This window comes from Plecotus auritus (assembly GCF_963455305.1).
Source record: "Plecotus auritus genome assembly, chromosome: 9".
Classification (NCBI taxonomy): Eukaryota; Metazoa; Chordata; class Mammalia; order Chiroptera; family Vespertilionidae; genus Plecotus; species Plecotus auritus.
In genome coordinates this window covers 28,836,121-28,857,707 of record NC_137783.1, presented here as the reverse complement: position 1 = coordinate 28,857,707, position 21,587 = coordinate 28,836,121, and the positions used below count along the sequence as shown (strand labels likewise).

General features: G+C 43.1%; 1 protein-coding gene across 2 annotated transcripts in view; it reads right to left on the bottom strand.

Annotated features, from left to right (window-relative positions):
* Positions 1–762: 762 nt before the first annotated feature.
* RNLS (renalase, FAD dependent amine oxidase) overlaps positions 763–21,587 on the bottom strand; it is a 318,654-nt gene continuing 297,829 nt past the window's right edge. For both annotated transcript variants that reach the window (XR_013961612.1, XR_013961613.1), the window contains 2 exons: positions 5,645–5,760; positions 763–1,198 (listed from right to left, as the gene is read on the bottom strand). The gene's annotated coding sequence lies outside the window, so the exon portion shown is untranslated. The remainder of the gene's footprint in view (positions 1,199–5,644; positions 5,761–21,587) is intronic.

Below are 21,587 nucleotides of genomic sequence, written 5' to 3'. Positions count from 1 at the left end.
GGTGGGCCCTCAGCTCAGGTTCCACATGTGGGAGAAGCAAGAATGTGATCTACAAAGAGGGCTTCTTATGGTCACAGAAAAACTTCAGACAGCAGCCCAACACTATAGAAGGGAGGCCACCTAGAAAAAAAGACTCCCCCTCCCTCCAAAAATTGTTTTGATTTTTTAGGTAGTAATAAATACTTTATAGTATAAATAATTCCATTCAATGCATATTTTATCAAGTTACTGCCTGGCGTTCAGAAAAGTAGCTGGTTATATAATATTTATAAATATTAATAAACCAACAATGAAGTCATTTTGAAATCCCTCTCAGATTATCTTCCCTCAGTGAGAAGTCAGCTTCTCTATCTGTACTCATTTCACCCTTTTGGCCCAAAGGAGACTCAAGGGCAGATGACATCTAGGAAAGGAAGAAGAAATGACACGGGGAAATCTCTGTCACCAGGAAAGTCTGGGAAAGGCTGCTGTTTCACCCCCCAGGGAGGTGTGGAGAGACAGGCGGAACAAGGTGGTGAGGTACCCATATCCCTACCTCCCTACTACCTCCAATCTCAGAGTAAAACTCCTGGCTAATGGAAGAGGGAGGCAGTGCTGTGTGGTAGAAACATCTCCATAGGTTTAAGGAGACCTGAGAATCTTGAATCTAGTGGCTTGCTTTTCTCATTGTGGCCTGGGGGTGCTGGGAGCCTCTAGGACAGATTTTCTCACCTTTGGTACTGTAGACACTTTGGGTAAGCTAATTTTTTTTTTTTTTTTTTTGGCCTTGAGGGGCTGTGCCATGCACTGTAAGATGTTTAGCCTCTACCTACTAGAGGTCTCAGCATCTCCCCAGTTGTGACAATCAAAAATGTCTCCAGATGTTGCCAATGTCTCCTGGAGGTAAAATTGTGCCCCCCTCCTGCCCCTGAAAGAAACCACTGTCCTTGGAGATGCTCAACATTTGGCTCCATGTTGGAGTGACAGTGATAGAGCGGTTCAGGTTGGGAAGAGGTCATGGGTAGATGAGCCTGAGGCAGGACTCGTGGCTCCCTAGGGCTTGTATGTGGTGAGCAGGAAATCCAAAAATTCCAGTTTTCCCTGATGACAGGACTCAGAGGTGCCGGAGGCCAGTGACACTGCGGAGATCTGGAAGCAGATGGCTGGTTCTGTGGTTGTCAGCGTAGGCAATGTCCTTATCTACCCAGGACACATCCCACTGCAAAGACAAGCAAGAACCGAAGAGATATGTTTAAAATCTTCCCTCCCCAACTACCCAGGAATACTATATCAGTAATGAATAACATTAAGAAAACACATTTCCTTTGCATATCTAAAGAGCAATGTGAGTATGTGTGAGTACATAATGTGGTAATAATAGTAATAATAACAGCACCAACATGTATCAAGAGCTTACTGTGTGTTGACTACTTAGCAGGGATCATTTCATTTAAACCTCAGAAGCAGCCTTAAGAGGTAGATGTTACTCTGTGGTCTTTTCTTTACCTCTGAGAAAAGTGAGGTGTAGCTAAGCTCCGTTATTGGTCCAAAGGGTCATGGTGGGAAGTGTTAAGGTGTGGATGCAAACCCAGACGGGATGACTCCAAAGCCCAGGTGCCTCACTGCTCCACCATGCTGCCTCATTGCTGTAGCACTTTGTGTCTACATAACCAAATTTACCCATTTATTCCTTTTACCAGACATGTAAAACAAATGGTGGCATTTCATTTCTTTTCCATAGCAATGCTTCAAGAAAGCATTTCTAGCATTTAGTTCCTATTGAGCAATACTTCCTTTCTCTTGGGAGCTCAAATACTCTCAAAACTGAGAGGGAACTAAAGGGAGCATTTGTTGTAGTAGATTATTCATGGTAAAGAATTTGCTGCACCCAGAACAACAAAGATCTGTTTGTGTGTGTGGACTGCCAGGGTGGCATCTGTGCCACACTGAGAGCAGAAGCAGAGCACTAAGCAATGAGCTTGGCCCCTGGCCCCATGAAGTGGCCCTGTCACAAGGCTTTGTAGTCAGAGTTAGTGGGTACTTAGCAACCCCCATGCCATTCTTTTTTGAAAGAGCCAGGGACTGAGTATTATCAAAGATAAAAGTCAATTACATTAAAATGAGTCTTTTTTTTTCCTTGTTTGTTTTTTTAACAGCAATCAGTTATTATTTAATCACTAGAGGCCTGGTGCACAAATTTGTGCACCAGTGGGGTCCCTCGGTCTGGCCTGCAGGATCAGGCTGAAACCAGCTCTCCGACATCCCCCGAGGAGTCCCAGATTGTGAGAGGGTGCAAGGCTGAGGGACCCTGCCAGTGCATGATTGGGGCGGGGGAGGGATTTGGGAGGTTGGCCAGCCAGGGAAGGACTGCGGGAGGGCTCCAGGGTGTGTCCAGCTCATCTCGCTCAGTCCCAATTGGCCCAGACCCCAGCAGCAAGCTAATATACCGGTCAGAGTGTCTTCCCCCTGGTGGTCAGTGCACGTCATAGCAAGTGGTTGAGCAGCCTTAACATATCATTAGCATATTATGCTTTGATTGGCTGAACGGCTGACCAGCTGACCAGACACTTAGCATATTAGGCTTTTATTATATAGGGTAGCTTTTTTGGTCTGTAAACAATGTCTTCATGAACCTGACCATCCTCTGCAATCAGCTTCTTATCTGGGTAGAAAGAGGCCATAGAACAATCATTGAATATCCCAAATAGCCTTCTTGTTTAAAAAGGATAAGTCTTTAGAGTTTTGTGAAAGAACAAACATTTTTTTGAGTCATTGCCTTTGGGTAGACTTCATCATGTTGGAAATTAATTTCTATTAAATGCTAACTGTGGCTGATAGAAGATAGCTTGACATTTTCTGATACTCCTCCCATTGAGGGTTCTGGTTCTCCACTTGAATCTGGGTTGGCCTGTGATGTTTTAACCAGTAGAATACAGTGAAAGTGATGCTACAGCAGCTCTGGGCTTGCCTTCAAGAGGACCAGCAGCTTCTGACTTGGTCTATGGGGACACTAAGGCTTCAGGTGAGAAGTATGACCAACCTGAGGTTGCCATGCCATCCTGAAAAGCATGAGCCACATGGAGGGGCCCTGGAGGATGAGTTGCCAAGTAGAAGCAGTATGTCGGGGGGGGGGGGCGAGAGAGAGAGAGAGAGAGAGAGAGAGAGAGAGAGAGAGAGAGAGAGAGAGAAGAAAGAATGGCACCGGGGCATCAGATAGGTGGATGGGTCCTCCCGCCTCAGCTGGAAACAGAGGTCACTTATCTAGCTGAGCTCTTCCTAAATTCTTGACCTACAAAATCGTGAGCAGAATTAAATGGTTCCTTTAAGCCTCTAAATTTTGGAGAAGTTTGTATAACAGTCTAGATAACCAACTTTTCAACTACTTAAGAGCATTGTAGCTAATCCTAAGAAATTCCTCAGGTTAGAGCTGGAGAGGGTCATAGAATCATCGGTTCCAATACTTTAATTTCACAGAAGAAACTGAATCCATAAATGTTAAAACAGCAGGACTCACAGCTGCTTTGTCGAAGAGCAAATAGTTAACTTTTGTTCTAATAGCTTTGTGACATCTTTCCCAGAGAAGAATATTTCTTGCTTTTCAAATGTCTTATGAGGATTTTTACCGCTGCCGCTAAGTTCATAATCGTCCTCACCCCCTTGCCCCACCCAGTGCCTGCATTCCATGGCAGGGGCTGGTCTGCTCCTGGGACCCAAGAGCCTTCCTTTGTCCCTCCTTCATCTCATCCATGAGCAGAGTTGATCCAACTTCAAATGCAGACTAGACACAAAAGACATTGTGATTCATGTTGCCTAGTTTCCTTCCTTGAGAACAGGCTCCATTGGAAGCCATTAAAGGGCAAATCCCAGGACAGCAGGATTAGGGCAGGCTCCCGTGTTATCTGCCTCTGGGCCGGGTCCCTCTGGTTTGCCTCACACTTGTGCACAGCTGCTCACGCACAGCAAACCATCGCCCTGGGTTCCCCATGGCATGCAAGGCTGAGTTTCTGTGGCCATGTACTCTATGCAGAAGTTGACCACATAGCTTTTAAGTTAACAGGGAAGAGAACTCACAGAAGCCCTAGTTCAGCTGACTTTTCTCTGTTGCAACTGCTCTTGGTAGAAAAACCCCTGGAGAGAAAATCTTTCTGGTATTCTTTGTCATTGTCTAGCTGAGGTTCAGAATAAAGCTGTCTCCACTACATTTGCCCCAGCCCTACTCAATGAAAAAGCACTTTAGCTTTCAGAAACTAAATAGTTTCCAAAAAAGAAAAAAAAAAAGAAAAAAGAGAATTTACCTGAGCCAATGATGGTAATCTTATGCTTAGTGAGAAAATTGGGGGAAATAGTTAAAAATTATTCCCAAATGAATATGAGGGCAGAACAAATTATGAAGATAAAAACATCAAGCTTAGACTAGCATTTTTCAGAGTGGTTCAAGGACCATTTGCATCAGATTACATGGGATGCTTGTTAAAAGTAAAGATTCCATACTATGGGCTGTAAAAAGGAAGGAGCTCTTACCCTTTGCAACAACTTGGATAGACCTGGAGAGTATTATGCTAAGCAAAATACGCCAGTTAGAGAAAGACAAATATTGCATGATCTCGCCTATATGTGGAATCTAATGAACAAAATAAACTGACGGACAAAATAGGTCCAGAGGCATGGATGCATGGAACAGACTGACAGATCTCAGATGGGAGGTGCGTGGAAGGAATTGGAAGAGATTAACCAAAGAATATATATGCATATATGCATAGCCTACGGACACAGACAATAGTGTGGTGAAGGCCTGTGGTGGGGCAGGGGCTAGGTGGAAGGGGAAAATGATGGGGGGGGGCGGGGGGAGCGGAAATGGGAGACTTCTATAATACTGTCAATAATAAATAAAAATTTTAAAAAAGTACAATAAAATGAAAATAAAGGTTCCAGATTTTCATCCTGGGCCTACTGAATCAGGCTCTCGGGGGCTGGAAATATAAATTTTCAGCAGCTTTCCAGTGGTTCTTATGCTCATTGAAGTTTGAGACTGGCTGCCTTAGATTTATTTTTACAAACAAATTTCACAAAACATTTTCTGGGAAGTCAATGTCAATTTCAGCTCTGACTTATTGTGCCCTTCCTAATGCCTGCATGTGCACGTGTGCTTATAAACACACACAAACACAAAGATGCATACTCATCACACTGTTTTATAAGCTTCTAATAGGAATGGGGGAGGGAGGCAGGCAGACTAATTTAAATCTTTATGTGTGGTTTTTAGACCTCAAGACCCCCCCCCCCCCCCCACACACACACACACACACACACACACTGCCTTATCTTCTCCCGGTAACATTTCTTTTATGCATGAAACGTTTCCCCCTTCTGGTTTTCTGGCCACAAGGGAAATTCCCAGGTGCAAGAACATTCAGTCCTCAGCCTCAGGAAAGACTCTGATGTGGATCTTTGAAGATGGGGGAACTTAAATATTAAAGGATCCACCAGGTGCCAATAGAGTTGAACAGGAGTCCCAAAGGGGAGTTTGTTTTCAACATAAATACTAATAATCTAGTAATTGTGAAGCGAATATTTATAGTGTGTGGCGGACTCTGATCTGCACCGGCCTTGCTCTCCTGTGGGATGTCAGAGTGGGGAAAGCAGGCAAATGTGGGAAAGCACTGACCTGGGGAATTTCTGCTGAGCATGCATTTCCTCTTCCTTCATCCCTCTCAGTATTTGGTTCCAGGCTCATCCTCATTAACCCTTCAGGAGCAGAGCCTTCTGCACGTGGTCCTATAGCTAGAGAATACAAGGTGGGTGGGTTCAATCACCAACCATCACTACCTAAAAGATAAATCATAAGTAAAGATACAAAATAATAACAATGATAATTATTATTATAAGAGGATATAATACAAATAAATAATACAATAATTAATAAATAATGATACAAGAATGTACTCTGTGTATACCATACTCACAACTGTAACCCTACTTTGGCCAACCCCTATATTAAACTTAGAACAGATTAAAACTTATAAAAACACACCTGTTTTCCTTCCTTAGATGCTGAATAGCCAAACATTGCCTAAATGGTACCTATTCTTCAAGATTTAGCTCAAATGTCAAATTTTCCACGAAGCACTGACCATGTTACAAATATTCTTATTATACTCTTAGTTTTATACTAATTAATATTATGATACTAACTATAGGACTATAGTGATATATAATAATATTAGAGGCCTGGTGAACAAAATTTGTACAAGGGGGGGTCCCCTCAGCCCAGCCTGCACCCTCTCCAATCCGGGGCCCTTTGGGGGATGTCCGACTGCCGGTTTAGGCCTGATTGGGCCTAAACCGTCAGTTGGACATCCCTCTCACAATCCGGGACCACTGGCTCCTAACCGCTCACCTGCCTGCCTGCCTGATTGCTCCTAATGGCCTCTGCCTGCCTGATCGTCCCTAACTGCCCCCCTTGCCAGCCTGATCACCCCTAAGCGCCTCTGCCTGCTGGCCTGATTACTCCCACTGCCCCCCCTGCTGGCCTGATTGCCCCTAACTGCCCCCCACCCCCGTGGCCTGGTCACCCCCAACTTTCCCTCTCCACTTGCCTGGTTGCCCCCAACTACCCCCCCCCCTGCTGGCCTGGTCGCCCCTCACTGCCCCCCCCACACACCGGCCTGGTCACTCCTCATTGCCCCGCTGCCATCTTGGTCGCCCTACGGAGCCTACTGTTCTGTCATTTGGTTACCCCTCACTGCCCACCCCCGCCGGCCTGATCGCCCCACGCAGCCTGCTGTTTTGTCATTGTGTGAGGGCATCCTGACAAATTTGCATATTACCCTTTTATTAGTGTAGATGCTAGTTTCAATATGCTAGTAGTTTTAGGCTATAGGTTAATATTTATAATTATGTTACTATTCTCCAGTTAAAATCATACTAGATGATAATAATAACACTACAACAATAATGGCTAAGGTTTATTGAGCATGCGTCAGGCTTTATGTCCAGCTACAAGTATTATCTCACTTAATGCTTACCGCCATTCCATAAAGCAAGGACTCTAGGTGCTTTCACTTTGTATGTGAGGAAATGAGGTTCCTCTCAGCCAGAAAATAGTAAGACAGTGACTTGAACCCAGAGCCCACTTCCTCCTCACTCCCTGGGTCCAGACCATGCTCTGCACTTTGGCTGGAGCAGTTGGTCACCACCTGCCTTTCCTTCCTTCCTTCCTCCCTTCCTTCCTTTCCTTTAAAATATGTTTTTACTGATTTCAGAGAGAGTAAGGGAGAGGGAGAGAGGGATAGAAACATCAATGATGAGAGAGAACCATTGATCAGTTGCCTCCTGCATGCCCTTCACTGGGGATTGAGCCCACAATCCAAGCATGTGCTCTGATCGGGAATTAAACTATGACCTACCGGTTTATGGGTTGATGCTCAACCACTGAGCCACACCAGCCAGGCCACCTGCCTTTTCTTAAGGTGATTTCTGAGTTGCGGCTCCAGTAGGGCAGGATATGACTTATGTCTGAATGCCTAAGAACCCTTAGCCCTGCGCCTTGAATATACAGATGGGCGCCGTTCAAAACCCTCCCTGAATTGGTTAAAATTCCATACTTCCCACAGGGTCAGGCTTGCTGATGATGAGGGTAGCCCATCTTCTCCAGCATACAGTTCAAGGATAAGTGCTGATTGCTTATTTCTAGTAATAGCAGAAGGTAATTTCTGCATGATTTCCACACCTGTTTCATCCAGCAAGGACCAAGGCAATTATTAATCAGATTTAAGATGAGTTCCATTAAACTATATAGTAATAATGAGAACAGTGATCACTGAGTGCTTCTCACGTCCTGAGAACAATGCTAACCTTTTACAAAATTAGTCTTACAATCCTGTCACACTTCTTGGAGGTGGATATCACTATTTCTTTTCTATAGATGAAAGTTGAATAACTTGCCCAGTCACCCAGCTAGTCAGTCAGAGGGTTTGCATTTGAAATTTAGTTTGACTGCAGATCTATGCTTTTAATCACTTAATTACTCTTCTAATGAACCTCTTCTTCCCTACCTTCCCTCTTTCTTTCCTTCCAAAAATATTTGTTGAAGGCTTCCTCTCTCCTCGGCCTGTGTCAGGTGGATAAAGCAAAGGTGAGCAAGCAAGGCATGGCCCTTGCCCTAGCGGGGTCTTGGGGCAAGTCAGAGATGACATGAGCAATTAGGAAGCACGGCAGTGAGTGCTGCCATAGAAGCTAAAGCATGGCTGGAGCAGATGCAGAACAGCCGCAACTCCCGGTGCCTTGCTCAGCTCCTTGAAATGCAGAATCCCCACAGCAGCCCTCTGGTCTGCGGGTCAGTAGCCCCATGTGTGTGTGACGAACACTCGCTCAAGGCCACACAGACAGCAAGTGGCAGGACTACTATTCACACCCCGGTTTATAAACCCATGGCTGTGCTTTCCTTACTAGACCAACCCGCTGGGCCTAATATAAACTAAAATGGACCGGCTGCCTTTCTCTGTGATGGGCAATGTGTTTTATACTAAATAAAATGGAATTAAAATTTCTCCTAACCCAACTACCATCCCTCCACACACTTCTTAGGGGGGAAGAAGTCTAAAATTCCCACTTTTTGATGATTCTCTCTGTGAGGGACAGGAGGAAACCCTTAAGATAAAAGATTCCATAGAGTTTTTTAAAGTTCTGCTCTAATGGAGTTTTCTAGGAAAGTTACACCTCAGTTCATGTTTGTTTGTTTGTTTGTTTATTTATTATTGTCTTTGTTAATTCTCATCCAAGGATATTTTTCCAATGATTTTTAGGGAGAATGGAAGAGAGAGGGAAAAAAAAGAGAGAAACATCGATGTAAGAGAAACACATCGATTGGTTGCCTCCTGCTCGAGCCCTGACCAGCACCTGGGCCAGGAAGAAGCCTGCAACCAAGGTACATGCCCTTAACCAGAATCAAACCCAGGACCCTTTGGTCCACAAGCGGACTCTCTATCCACTGAGCCAAACCAGCTAGGGCAGTTCATGTTTATTTAGATTTCAAATCCACCCTAGCGTGGATTGATAGCATGAATCAGTGACTTCATTTTGGGCTATGAGGAACTGATAAAGGACTAGTAAGCACTAAATGCTGAAAGAAGTACAAAGAGGCCAAGGCACTTGATGGCTGGTGCAAAATGAAGGATGTGAAGTTCCACAGGGCACTCAAGCCTCAACAGTGGACTCAGTGAGAGTTTCAGGCATGTAACCCCTTGTTGGTCCTCTGAATTTCCTTTATCTTTTTGTAAAATAACCACAATAGCAGGAAATGGCTTCAGAGGAAGGATGAACTGTCCTGTTGCTTTGAGAATCCCAGATACAGCCAAGAAGAGGAGATAAAGGGGGTTCCAAAGCTATGTTCTCCTTTAAGCGCAATGGAAAGCTTTCACTTCTCTGAAAATGCTTCTTACAGGAGTTCAGTACTGAAACCATTGCTGAAACCATCAACAGAGTGGAAGAGTCTCCAACGTCAAATTTAGGCTCGTTGATCCAGACCAGCATCTCGGCTCCAAGAACAGTTGTATGCGTTTATGGAGCACGGGGGCTCAATAGCTGCCCTTGCTCCTTTTGAGTTCCTGAAGTTTGATGCTGCAGTGGTTTCAGAGGGACCAGCAAAGCTTTCTCCCCATAAAAGACTCTGCTCAACTCCCACTGCCCCTCGCCTGTGTGCTATCCATCCACCCAGGGACATCCTTAAGCCTCTGTGCTCTCAGCACACCTCGCACATTCTGAACTGCACCCTGCATTTCATGGGGTCTGATTACATTTTTAAAAACTGTTCTTGTGAACAGTGTTTGGACACGAGACAACAAATTTCCTACATCACATGTGGATTTCCAGAACAATGCCAGAGGGGCTAAGAACACTCGTTCTCTATTGACTACACAAAATTGTTTTTATCCTATGCCCCAGGCCAGAATTTTGTCTCCTCTAGTATATTAAAAACACTATCTTGGAGAGTCCATGTTAAAGGAATAACATTTAATTAGTCAAGGGCTTTTGAAATCGTCTTTTGGAGGTCTGAGATAGCACTGAAGAACAAAGGGCCCCAACTGGCACCGACCCTAATTACCTGAAAGCAAAATTTAAACAGAAAAATCTGCTTTCCCTCTGCCTCTTCCCCTGAACCCTATCCCCTCCACAATTTTCTCATTAGTTAAAGTTAAGCAATAGTTGGTTAATATATTGTGATAGTGAATGTCATTTTTATCTGACCAGAACTCCAAGCAAGTTCAGACTCAGGAGAACTAAGATCATTTATTCTTTTTCTCAACACTCAATAAAAGTATTGACATCCCAATACTTTTTTAAAAAATCAATTGGCATTGATTTTCTGTGTAAATCATGGAAAAGATGACCCTGAGTAAGAGTTGTAACAGTTTCTTGCAAAACATGATGTGCTGTGAAAAGTTTAAGGAAGGGACTTGTTAGCCTTGTATGATACAAAATTAGGGATATGAGGGATTGTGCTATAAGTAAAGGTTAGAAACGGGTGACTCACAGGCAAGATCGAGCTCAAAGATGTATTTTGTTTGGCTGACACAGAACTTCCATAGAATTTAAAATTATTTCTGGCCCTTTAAAATGGGAAGGAAAGAAAATATCTTTATGATCTTGGGTTAGGCAAAAATTTCTTAGATAGAACACCAAAATCATGATCCATGGAAGAAAAGAAAAGAAAAGAAAACAAGATAAATGGGACTTTGGCAAAATTAAAAACCTATGTTTTTGAAATGCACTATTAGGTGAATGAAAGACAAAGTCATGGATTGAGAGAAAATATTTGAAAAATCACATATCTGATAAAGGACATGTATAGAGATTACATAAAGAACTCTTAAACTCAATATTGAGGAAATAACTAATCCAATAAGAATGGACCGATTTGACCTAACTGGTTTGGCTCAGTGGATAGAGCATCGGCCTGTGGACTGAAAGGTCCCAGGTTCAATTCCGGTCAAGGGCATGTACCTTTGTTGCGGGCACATACCCAGTAGGGAGTGTGCAGGAGGCAGCTGATCGATGTTTCTTGTTCATCGATGTTTCTAACTCTCTATCCCTCTCCCTTCCTCTCTGTAAAAAATCAATAAAATATATTTAAAAAAAAAAAGAATGGACAGATTTAAATAGAAGCTTCACCAAAGATTCCCTGCCTGGCCTCTGTAGGAATGAATGTTGTGATCCCTTGGCTCGCCACGCCTCTCACAGGCATTTCAGCTTTCAAGTGTTCTCCTTGCTTCCCAGATTAAATTCCCTTGAGAGAAGCTTTTCGAGTGTAAGGCTGCTGTCAAAGATCACTGTGACAGAAGGGAATTAGGGAACACTTTTGGCTTTCACCCACAACCTGAGACAATTGTTCCCTTGCCTGCTCAGGAGGCTGATTTCAGTTCTTCAACTTGAATAATACCGGTTAGCAGGATGCAGAGGAATGCTTTATTAAGAGAGAAGGAGAGTTGATAAGCTTCTGGAATCTTTCACAGCTAAAATCACGGGGCTCAATAGTTGAATGGGACGTTCCCCAATGTGACACTCGGTCAAGTCTTCTGATGAAGAGTCTCTCTCTTCATGCTGGGACTACGATGGCCTGCCTCTGTCCCTGATGCTGCTTCTAGTCTCCTTGCCCTGCCCCCAGATTTTGGCATGGGAAATCCAGGAATCGTTAATTGTGGTGATAATTACAAGCCTTTTAAGACACCCAGAATCAGGTTAGGACTTCCCTCCTTTTGAGATCTATGCCTTCTGTGTATGGCTCTCCTGCTCATCAGACATGGAGACCCTAGAATGGGGCCATCGTGTCTGCTCAGCCCAATACAACCCAGAGCTTGGCTCATAGCACAAGTGACTGAAAACTCCCTCTTGCCATTTCTCAATAGGGGGATTCTTTAACACTTCCTCAAGGAAGTCTTTGTTAAGCATCTGTCTCAATCTAAAATCTGCCTTCCTCAGGGAGGGGTTTCACTGAGACTGGAGAACATCTTTAACTTTCTGTTTGCATCAAAAGATGTATAAATGCTGCCTATCTGTTGAAATTTATGCTATTTATATAAATGCAGACTGTATAATTACACAAAGCTTTGAGACTGGAGATGAAAAGGGAATAACTAACTCAGCTTGAGTCAGTTTCTGGCCAGATCAAATTTAGAGGAAGATGTCATGATGATAATGATGATGATGATGATGATGATGATGATTTATTAGAATAACTCTTCTAGTCTCTTTGAGTTGAGTATCATTTGGTAAGCCTAGGCATGCATGAGTATATTCTCCATTCTATGTTCTTGGAGGGACAGAATGATGGTTTAACTAAAGTTCTAAAATAATGAGAATATATATACAGAGTCAGATATTATAGCTTTAAATTAATGACAATGGTAGCCAAGCCATGCTTTCCAATAAAACTGCCAGATGCCACCGTCTGAAATATATCTAGGACTCTTCTTTTTTTGCTAGCTTTTGTAAAACATGCATTCGGTAATTTTGGATGTCCTTAAAAATATAATACATTTTCTTTTTAAGAGATTGATTTTGGTGACTGCTCTGTGTTGAATAGTGATCACCCCACATAGAATTTTTGCAGGTATAATTAGTTATGTTGAGATAAAGTAACACTGGATTATGGAGGGCCCTGCATCCTATCTATCTGGTCTCCTTATAAGGAGAAGACAAGAGACATAGGGACAGACATGCAGAGGAATGGCATGTAATGATGAAGGCAGATGTTGGAGCGCTAAATCTACAACCCAAGAAACTTCAAGGATAGCTCGGGACCACCAGAGCTAGGAAAAGTAATGAAAGGATCCTCCACTATAGCCTTTAGAGAGAGAGTATGGCCCTGCTGATACCTCACTTTTGAACTTCTAGCCTACAGAACTGAGAGATAATACATTTCTGTTTTTTAAGCCACCCAACGTGTAGTATTTTCTGAAGTCAGCCCTACGAGAATAATACAGGGACTAAGTTGCTTGTCTGAAGGAGTGATCAAGCTGAGTAATTCTGCTGTTGGTCAAAATATTCTGTGATTACCTAACAAGATTGGTTTTATCCTATTCATCTAAAACTGAACTTAAAGGACATGAAAAGTAATGGCTGCCTCTTAAGACTGGTACTTTTTGGCATTATCTCAGTAAGCCTGGGGCGGGGGTGGGAATGGTGTGGCATCTTATCTCCATTTTACAAGAGAATCTAAGGAGTTGGTAGGTTAGGAAACTTGCCTATGGCCATGCATCTGGTAAAGGTCAGAATTCAAAGTTCATGCTTCTTCCACTACACCACACTGCCCCTCCGAGTCTAAAGACACCTTTGAAAAATGTCTGAGCAGCAGATATATCTCTGAACTAATTATACCATGCCCCATGGTGACAGGCTTGCAGAGCAGCTCTCTTGAATAGTAAGTCCTGGTATTTGCGTTTAAAAAATTTCCTGTTATTACTTTACAGCCATATCTTATCTATATTATGTAGGAGTCTTTGCCTGCCTAACTTATGTTATCACTCCCTGAGGAGGGGACTGGAACTTCTTTTCTATCTTGTACAAAACTGAAGAAGCTGTCAACGCTTTAGTAAATAATCAGTATCCAAGCCAGCACAGTGATCCCTACAAATTATGACCCTCAGGCTTTGAAGACTAAGAAAAATGTTCAGTTGTGCAATTTTCCACTCTTTTAATAATCTTAAGCATATGGGTCATGTTATTCCTCATTTAATATTATTATCCAAACAACATTTGACTGAATGCAGAGCGAGGCTTAGGAACCATCCAGGCCAGTGTATTCTAAGACAACTCATGGTAGTTGGTTGGGCTATTTGACCTTTACAGTTTCTGCAAACTACCTGGGCTTTTTGTCCCTCCTCTACTTATGTGGCGCCACTTACTGTTAGGGGCAAATATAGAATATTGGGGACTAGCTATGGTTATGGGAAATATTAATCATGCTCTGTTAACCATGATTGCCTTGTGTTGGTTAAAGAAAGGACATTCTGGCTGGAGTTGTATGCCCCCAGGACTTGGGAGTCAACCTTGGACCTGGGAGTCAACCTTGGAACAATTTTTATTCAAGAACCTGCTTATTATCGTGGAAAAATTAACAACCTAGTTATCCGAACAATGGCGTTCCACCGCAGCCTCCTACTTCCCCATGCCTGTAATCTCTACTTCTCCATGTAATCCTTGTCGGACCCTATTTAAGCAGCTGGTTTATGGGGGACTTCAGAGCATATTTTTGTGAATGACCTGCTGCTCTCCCATACTGCTGGCATACTGGAATAAATGCTCATATATGATTCAACCCTGTCTCTGCTTAATTGGCTCAAGTAGTGACAGGCAGCACGGACCCATTGATTGTCTGGTTACATTACCAGACACGTAATACCAGAACAATGATAAATTATAAAGTTTTGTGTATTTTTTTTTTAAATTTTGTGAAGAAGGACCAGCTCAGCCTTGTGGGTTGGGTAAGTTGAGGACCAGCTTGCATGTCTGCTGACACCCCAATTCAAGTGGGGCCAAGCTTCAGAGTATCCATCTCCTCTGCTCAACTTTAAATCTTTATCATTCTCTGTCCCCAATCAAAGAAATGTGGTTCACCCCATGTGAAAAGGGTTATTTACAAACTGTCCCTGAGAATTTAGATTCCTTCTTTTGTACGTGTGAGTGTCTGGGTGAGGCACGTACCAGTGTTTATGACGTGGCATGAAGGGAGGATGGCCTATGCTTAGTTCTGAGGACCAACTTTGGGTTGAACCCAAATCTTAAAAGTCCTCAAATATCAGTAATTGATCTAAGAAGCATTTCTAGACTGTACACATGATTTCATGCCTCCTTCTTTCAAATCCTTTATTTTTGTGAAATGAAATCTTTGGCTTCCCTTTTTTCATTCTCCAACCTGTCATTCTTATAAAATCAGTTATATCTATTTTTGTCTTTTGAATATCAATTTAATCACTTATTTTGTCACGCTTTGTACTCAAAATTGTTTAATAATTAGGTGCTTTTAAGGTAAAATTCAGAATCCTTGGCCTATCATTCAAGGCCCACTGCAATCCTCAATTCCTTCCCAATTTGTTTGAACAACATTAATTCATTCATTCATCTACCCATTCAACAAAACTTTACTGGATATCTAACAAGTTTCAGACACTGTAGTTTGTGTTGAGAACAGAGTGGTGACACAGACAAGCCTGGTCCCTTTTCTCATGGAGCTTACAGTCTGGTGGCAAAATGAAACACTAAACGTGATCATGAAATGTGACAAGCTCTATCAGCAGGAAGTACAAGGAGCTCAGAGAGAACACAGGAGGGACAGGTAACCTGGGGCTCGAGGCCCAGGGACTCTTTCAGAGGAAGTGCTATTTAGGATGAAATCTGACCTGGGAATAGGAATTAGCCAGGTGAAATATGGGGCAAAAGTTTTCTTGGTGTGTGGAGCCTAGGGGAGACAACGTTGCATCCTTGGGAACTGAAAGAAGTTCAGTGTAGCTGGAGGCAGAGTAGGGTAGGGCTGGGAAGGTGGGATTGGGGTCAGAAAAGAGGCCAGATCCTGCTGGACTTGAAAACCTAGTGAGCTAGGACTTTGTCCTAAGGTCAGTGAGGAACCCTGGAAGGTTTTAAGCAGGGGAGGAAACAGATAGGATTTATCTTTTAAAAAGATTATTCTTGCTGCTTTCAGGACAGTGAGTCAGAAGAGTATCAGAAAAAGTGCCTGGGAAACCTATTGGAGGCTGTAATTCAGATATGAGATGATGGCAGGAACCTGGGGCCCGCAGAGAGGACAAGAGATGTGGCCAGATTACAGATATTTAGCTGCCAGGTTGGTCCCAAATATGTCACATGATTGCATTCACATCAGACATTTCCTTGACAGGCAAGCCTTGCTCCTTCTATCCACAGACTCAAATTCTACTTACATTGATGCTATCTCTACGTGACGCCTTCTCTGACCTTCAACCCCCAGAACCTACACAAATGCTTGTAAGACTTTTTTCTCTGTGTTCCTTATTTCATGAAGAGAATTAATTTATAATTTCAGTTCTTGTTTTACTAGTGTATTCATTTTCTCAGGTGGATGGCAAGCAATATTGAGCAGAAACCATGTTGATAACATCTTCCTGTCTCCCTCCCCTGCAATATTTTCCACTTCACCTTGTGCAAGATGGATGAGCCATAAATATTTGTCCTGTTGACCAATCATGATCTCGCTCTACTTCCAAGAATTTCCCAGCTGGCTCTCTTTCAGGTCTCATTTTAAATGGCTCAACCAATGATTCATTCATTTATTCATTTGCTTATGCTTTTATTCACTCACTCAACATATACTTATAAGTGCCTACGATGTCCTAGCCACTATTCTAAGGCTGATTCTCTGCTTTTTACTGAACTATTCATTTCATTTTGGATACTACGTTTTTCATTACAGAGCCAGATTCCTTTGCCTGTTTGCCATATAAAACGAGGCTTGAATGTACTAGAAATGTTTTTCTCCTATAAATGCAACTTAGCACATGGTCCCCAGATGAGCTATCGTACGGCATGGGAGGAACGAAGGTGTGGAATGATTCTCTTGGCTTCCTAGGTAGAGCACTAGTCTTCTGTAGTTGGCAAACGTCTGTACTAAGGGACTCAAACCTGGGTATTTGAATGTGTACAGGGTTGCGTCAATTCTGTCCTGTTTTTTAAACAGTTCCTGATGTTTACCCAGTAGAAGCAGAATTAAATAGTGCCAGATACTCCAAAAACATGAATCAGGAGAATGTCAGGGTCCTGATACAAAGTTCTTTTTTAAAAAAATATATTTTTATTGATTTCAGAGAGGAAGGGAGAGGGAGGGAGAGATAGAAGCAAGAATGATGAGATAGAATCATTGTTTGGCTGCCTCCTGCACACCCCACACTGGGGATCAAGCCCACAACCTGGGCATTTGCCCTGACTGAGTATTGAACCGTGACCTCCTAGTTCATAGGTCGACGCTCAACTACTGAGCCACACTGTTAGGGCACAAAGTTCTTAATGTAAAGAAAAATGCTGGGTTTTGCCCCTGTCGCTGCACTCCACCTGCCAGGAACGGGCACTGGACTGGCTGTGGTTTGGAAGAGGTGCTTCTGAGTTCCAACATTTTTCTGAACTGCACTGGTTTTAAGTGATTTTTATGCTAGCATTGCATCAAAGCTCTTTTCTGGCAAAGAAGTTGCCATATAAGATTAAAAATAATTTTTTTTTTTGGGGGGGGGCAGGATTTCTACCAGGAATTGAACAAACAATGTACTGTCTTAAGTTGGTTCCAAATTCCTACTGCATCTGCTTTGTACAGTCCCCATTTCATAAAAACTACAATTCCTCATTTGTCTGAGTGCTTTCTGCTGGTGTTCTGGAGGAGTCACACCCCTTTATTTGTGGCCCTAAAGGCACCTTCCCATGTTTGGGAAAGCCTCTTTGTTTTTTAAAATATATTTTTATTGATTTCAGAGAGGAAGGGAGAGGGAGAGAGCAATAGAAACATCAATGATAAGAGAGAATCATTGATGGGCTGCCTCCTGTACACCCCTTTCTGGGGATAGAGCCTGCAACCGGGTATATGCCCTGACGGGGAATCAAACTTTGACCTCCTGGTTCATAGGTCAACGCTCAACCACTGAGCATGGGGCTGGGCTGGGAAAGCCTCTTAATGTGAAGTCACAGAAGCCCTAAATAATGCAAGCATTCCAGTGCAATACTTAGCAAGCCACGCCACTGCTTCTCCTGATCAGGGCAGTTGTAACATGGCTGGCTCCTTAGCTAACTTCCCAAAGACGCCGCCCAAGTCCTGATCAATTTCCTGATTTTTCTCTTGAAACTCTCCACTTGAACAGATATGCTTTATTTGTTTTTTAAATTATTGTTATCTGAAGGTGCATCATGAATCTGTGGATCAACTTGCAGAAATTCCTAGGTTCACCGGGCTGTTGTGCTAGGCCTTAATCTCTCAGCTGTACTCACTGCTTATGCCTGATTTAAACTTAGATATGTCTTGATTTTGTTTGTTTGTTTTTGTTACCAGATCTCCATATCATGAAGTCACTTTAAATCGAAAGTAACCAAATCCTAGCCTAAACTGGCTTAAACAAAAAGGCAATTCATGGGCTTACGTAAACTGGAAAGCCCAGGGAGCAGGGTTAGGCAGAGCTCCCAGGGAGCAGGGTTAGGCAGTGCTGGATTTGGGGCTCAAAGGGGATTCTCAGGACTCAGTTTCTCCCCATTTCTTGCCTCTGCTTTCTGCTAGTGTTGGCTTCAGTCTCCTGTTTCATGAGCTGTAGTAGTAACAGTTGGCAGTCGGAGGAGTCCATCCTCTCATTTTCAGGTCCAGTGAAAAAAGTTTCTCTCCCCAAGATGTTCCATTCAACAAAATTCTGAACTTGGTCAGAATTTATTGGCCAGAATTTTTTCATAGACCCTTCCCTGAACCAATCACTCTGGCTTAGTGGAGTGCTGGTTGGTATAGGGTATCCCTGACGTGGGGAGAGGGGACTGGGAGTCAGGGCAAAGAGCCCTAAACACAACAAAATGGAAGAGATACTGACCTCACTTCCTAAGTCAGGGGTGACCACGAAACTCTTTTCTCTTTCCTTTACCTCCCACTGGATAGGGCTGGGTTGAAAGGAGACCTAACCTGTAAAACCATTTAAAACTCACCTATCAGGGTGTGAACAAACCATACTCATATTCATGTGTATGGTATTTTTTTTTAAATATATTTTTTATTAATTTTTTACAGAGAGGAAGAGAGGAGAGGGATAGAGAGCTAGAAACATTGATGAGAGAGAAACATCGATCAGCTGCCTCCTGCACACCCCCTACTGGGGATGTGCCCGCAACCAAGGTACGTGCCCTTGACCGGAATCGAACCTGGGACCCTTCAGTCCGCAGGCCGACGCTCTATCCACTGAGCCAAACCGGTTTCGGCCATGTGTATGGTATTTTTATGTTGGTTATTGTGGCATTGTTTTATTTTCAGTTTTTAGCTTCCATTTTCTTTCCATTTTATGCCATATTTTTTCATAGGGGTACATTTTCAAAATTCTTCTCTTAAAAAGTTAATATGTCATTTTGACTCCATTTGTAGAGGCTGCACAAATAAATGGAAGGTATTAGCTTTTATCTTTTAATAGAGTTGATATAACTCAACTGTTAAAAGAGATCTGTTAGCATTATCTTAAATGGAACATTTTACCTGAATTGAAAATAAGCAGAGATTAGCATAATAAATCCTTTAAGTGTCTGAGAAATTTGGCTTAGTCAAGGTACATACTTTGTACTGACCTCGACAAAACTGATAAAAAATGTGCTTTCATCTCTTTGCTCTCCTAATCCTTACACACCAGGCCAAGAGGACACTAAAGCCTATCTAATGGTAATCTTCCCTTTCTTCTTTCCTTCCTTCCTTCCTTCCTTCCTTCCTTCCTTCCTTCCTTCCTTCCTTCCTTCCTTCCTTCCTTTCTCTCTCTCCCTCCCTCCCTCCCTCCCTCCCTCCCTCCCTCCCTCCCTCCCTCCCTCCCTTCCTTCCTTCCTTCCTTCCTTCCTTCCTTCCTTCCTTCCTTCCTTCCTTCCTTCCTTTCTTCCTCACCCAAAGATATGCCATTGTTTTTTAATTGTTTTGAGAGAGAAAGGAAGGGAGTTGGAGAGAGAAACATTGATTGGCTGCCCCCCACACACACACACTCCCCCACCAGGGAGAGACCAGGGATCAAACTCACATATCAACCTGGATATGTGCCCTGATCAGGAATCAAACCTGAGACCCTTCGGTGCACCAGATGATACTCCAACCAACTGGTACACCACTGGTCAGGACATGGAAATTATGCTTAATGCTGTTTTATGTCCTAAAGTTCCAGTTCTACCACACACATAAAATGTAAGTAAAAGTGAGCAAACTCCTACTGCCTCTGTTATTATCGTTATAATTACTATTACTAATAATTATACTGATGATGGTTACCAACTAGTGAGTGCTTACTATGTGCCAGTGACTAGATGAAGTATTTAAATTTATAATTTCATTGAATACCCTCAAACACCCTTCGAGATAGGTGGTGTTATTTCCATTTCTGGGAAAGGAAACCAAGGCTAAGAAAGCTCCTCTGAGGTTTCACACAACTAGTAACTACAAGCCGTGGGACTTAAATACAAGTCGGCCTAATATCAAAGCTTATGATTTTTGTTTAGGTCCTATTAACTGATAGACTTAGTCTTTACCTCTATAGACCAGAAATAAAATTACCCTGGGCAGTCCTTTTCCTTGGCTCTGACTGGCCAGGTTCAGAAAGGGGCTTCACTTAGACTGTGGACCATGAGTCCCTGAACACCATTTTAGGCACTGGACACCAGGTTTGCACATTAGACAGGTCTTGTGTTGTTGCTTCTTACATTTAGACCTTTCACCATCTGTCAGCCCTCCCACAAGTAAGCCATCTGTAAATTTTGCTACTTGATCATTACTTTGTTATGTTGAGGAAAGAAGAGATTAAGAATGCTAAGATGAGTTGGAAATGATTGCAGTGTTAATAAAGCTATGTGTTTTTGTCTTACATCTTAACCAGTGCATAAACAGGAATGAATGAATCCTGTAATATTTTTCTCTCTTTTCCACGTTCAGCGCGGCTAGAGAGCGGGTCCAGTTCCTGAGTAGAGGAGCTGGGGATTGAGAAATAAGAGAAAAAAAGAGACAAGATACAGAGATAGAAAGAAAAGTAGGGCCGGGTGGACCGTTGCCCTCTTCTGATGGAGAGACAGTGACGCAGAACCCAGGCACATGTTTATTTATACCCTCAAATACCAGGAAGTTTCACCAAAAGGTCAAGACAAAGGAGATTATTTGCATTCTTGAGTAGGCCCTGAGCATTCCTGGTGCTAGGCTGGTTTTAGATATCAAAGCCCACTTCCCCATACCATGGGCTGAAATGAAGGTCAAGCTGACAACACCCTTGCCCTTTTGGCAAGGCGTGTTCACAGGGCATGACTTTGCCTACGCCACTGGGTTCAGCTGACAATAATTAAAGAATGCCCTCATGTGCCTTCCCAGGGGGCCCTCTACAGAATCCATTCCTGGATCTTAGCACATCAATAAGGGCAGGAGGACCCTCCATCAATACTAAATTCTAAGTACCACTCACCCTTACTTCAAGGTGAGTAGCCTTGCTCAATCTGCCTTAAGCAAGACAGGGAATGCTTTTGGCCAACCTGCTGGAAAGCTCAGGCATAGTTAGCTTCAGGCGAAACTAAGTCCAGGGACTCAAATAATGTCACAAAACAGCTGTGTCTCATCGCCTCTTATCTCTGCACTCCTCTCTGGGCTTAGTCCTCTAGAAGGTTCCCAGCTTACAGTGACAGGATGGCCACCAGAGCATCATTCTTACATCTATCAGCTTTCAAACCCAGTAGAAAGACACTAGCTCTTTCCCAAGAGTTCTAGCACAAACCCTGAGAATGTCACTTTGGCTTGGCTTGGGTCACACACCCACCTCCTGAATCAATCACCGAAATCAGGAAAGAGAACTGGCCAGGCCAGGTTGCGTGCTGTCCTCTAGGGCAGCGATTTTCAACTGGTGTGC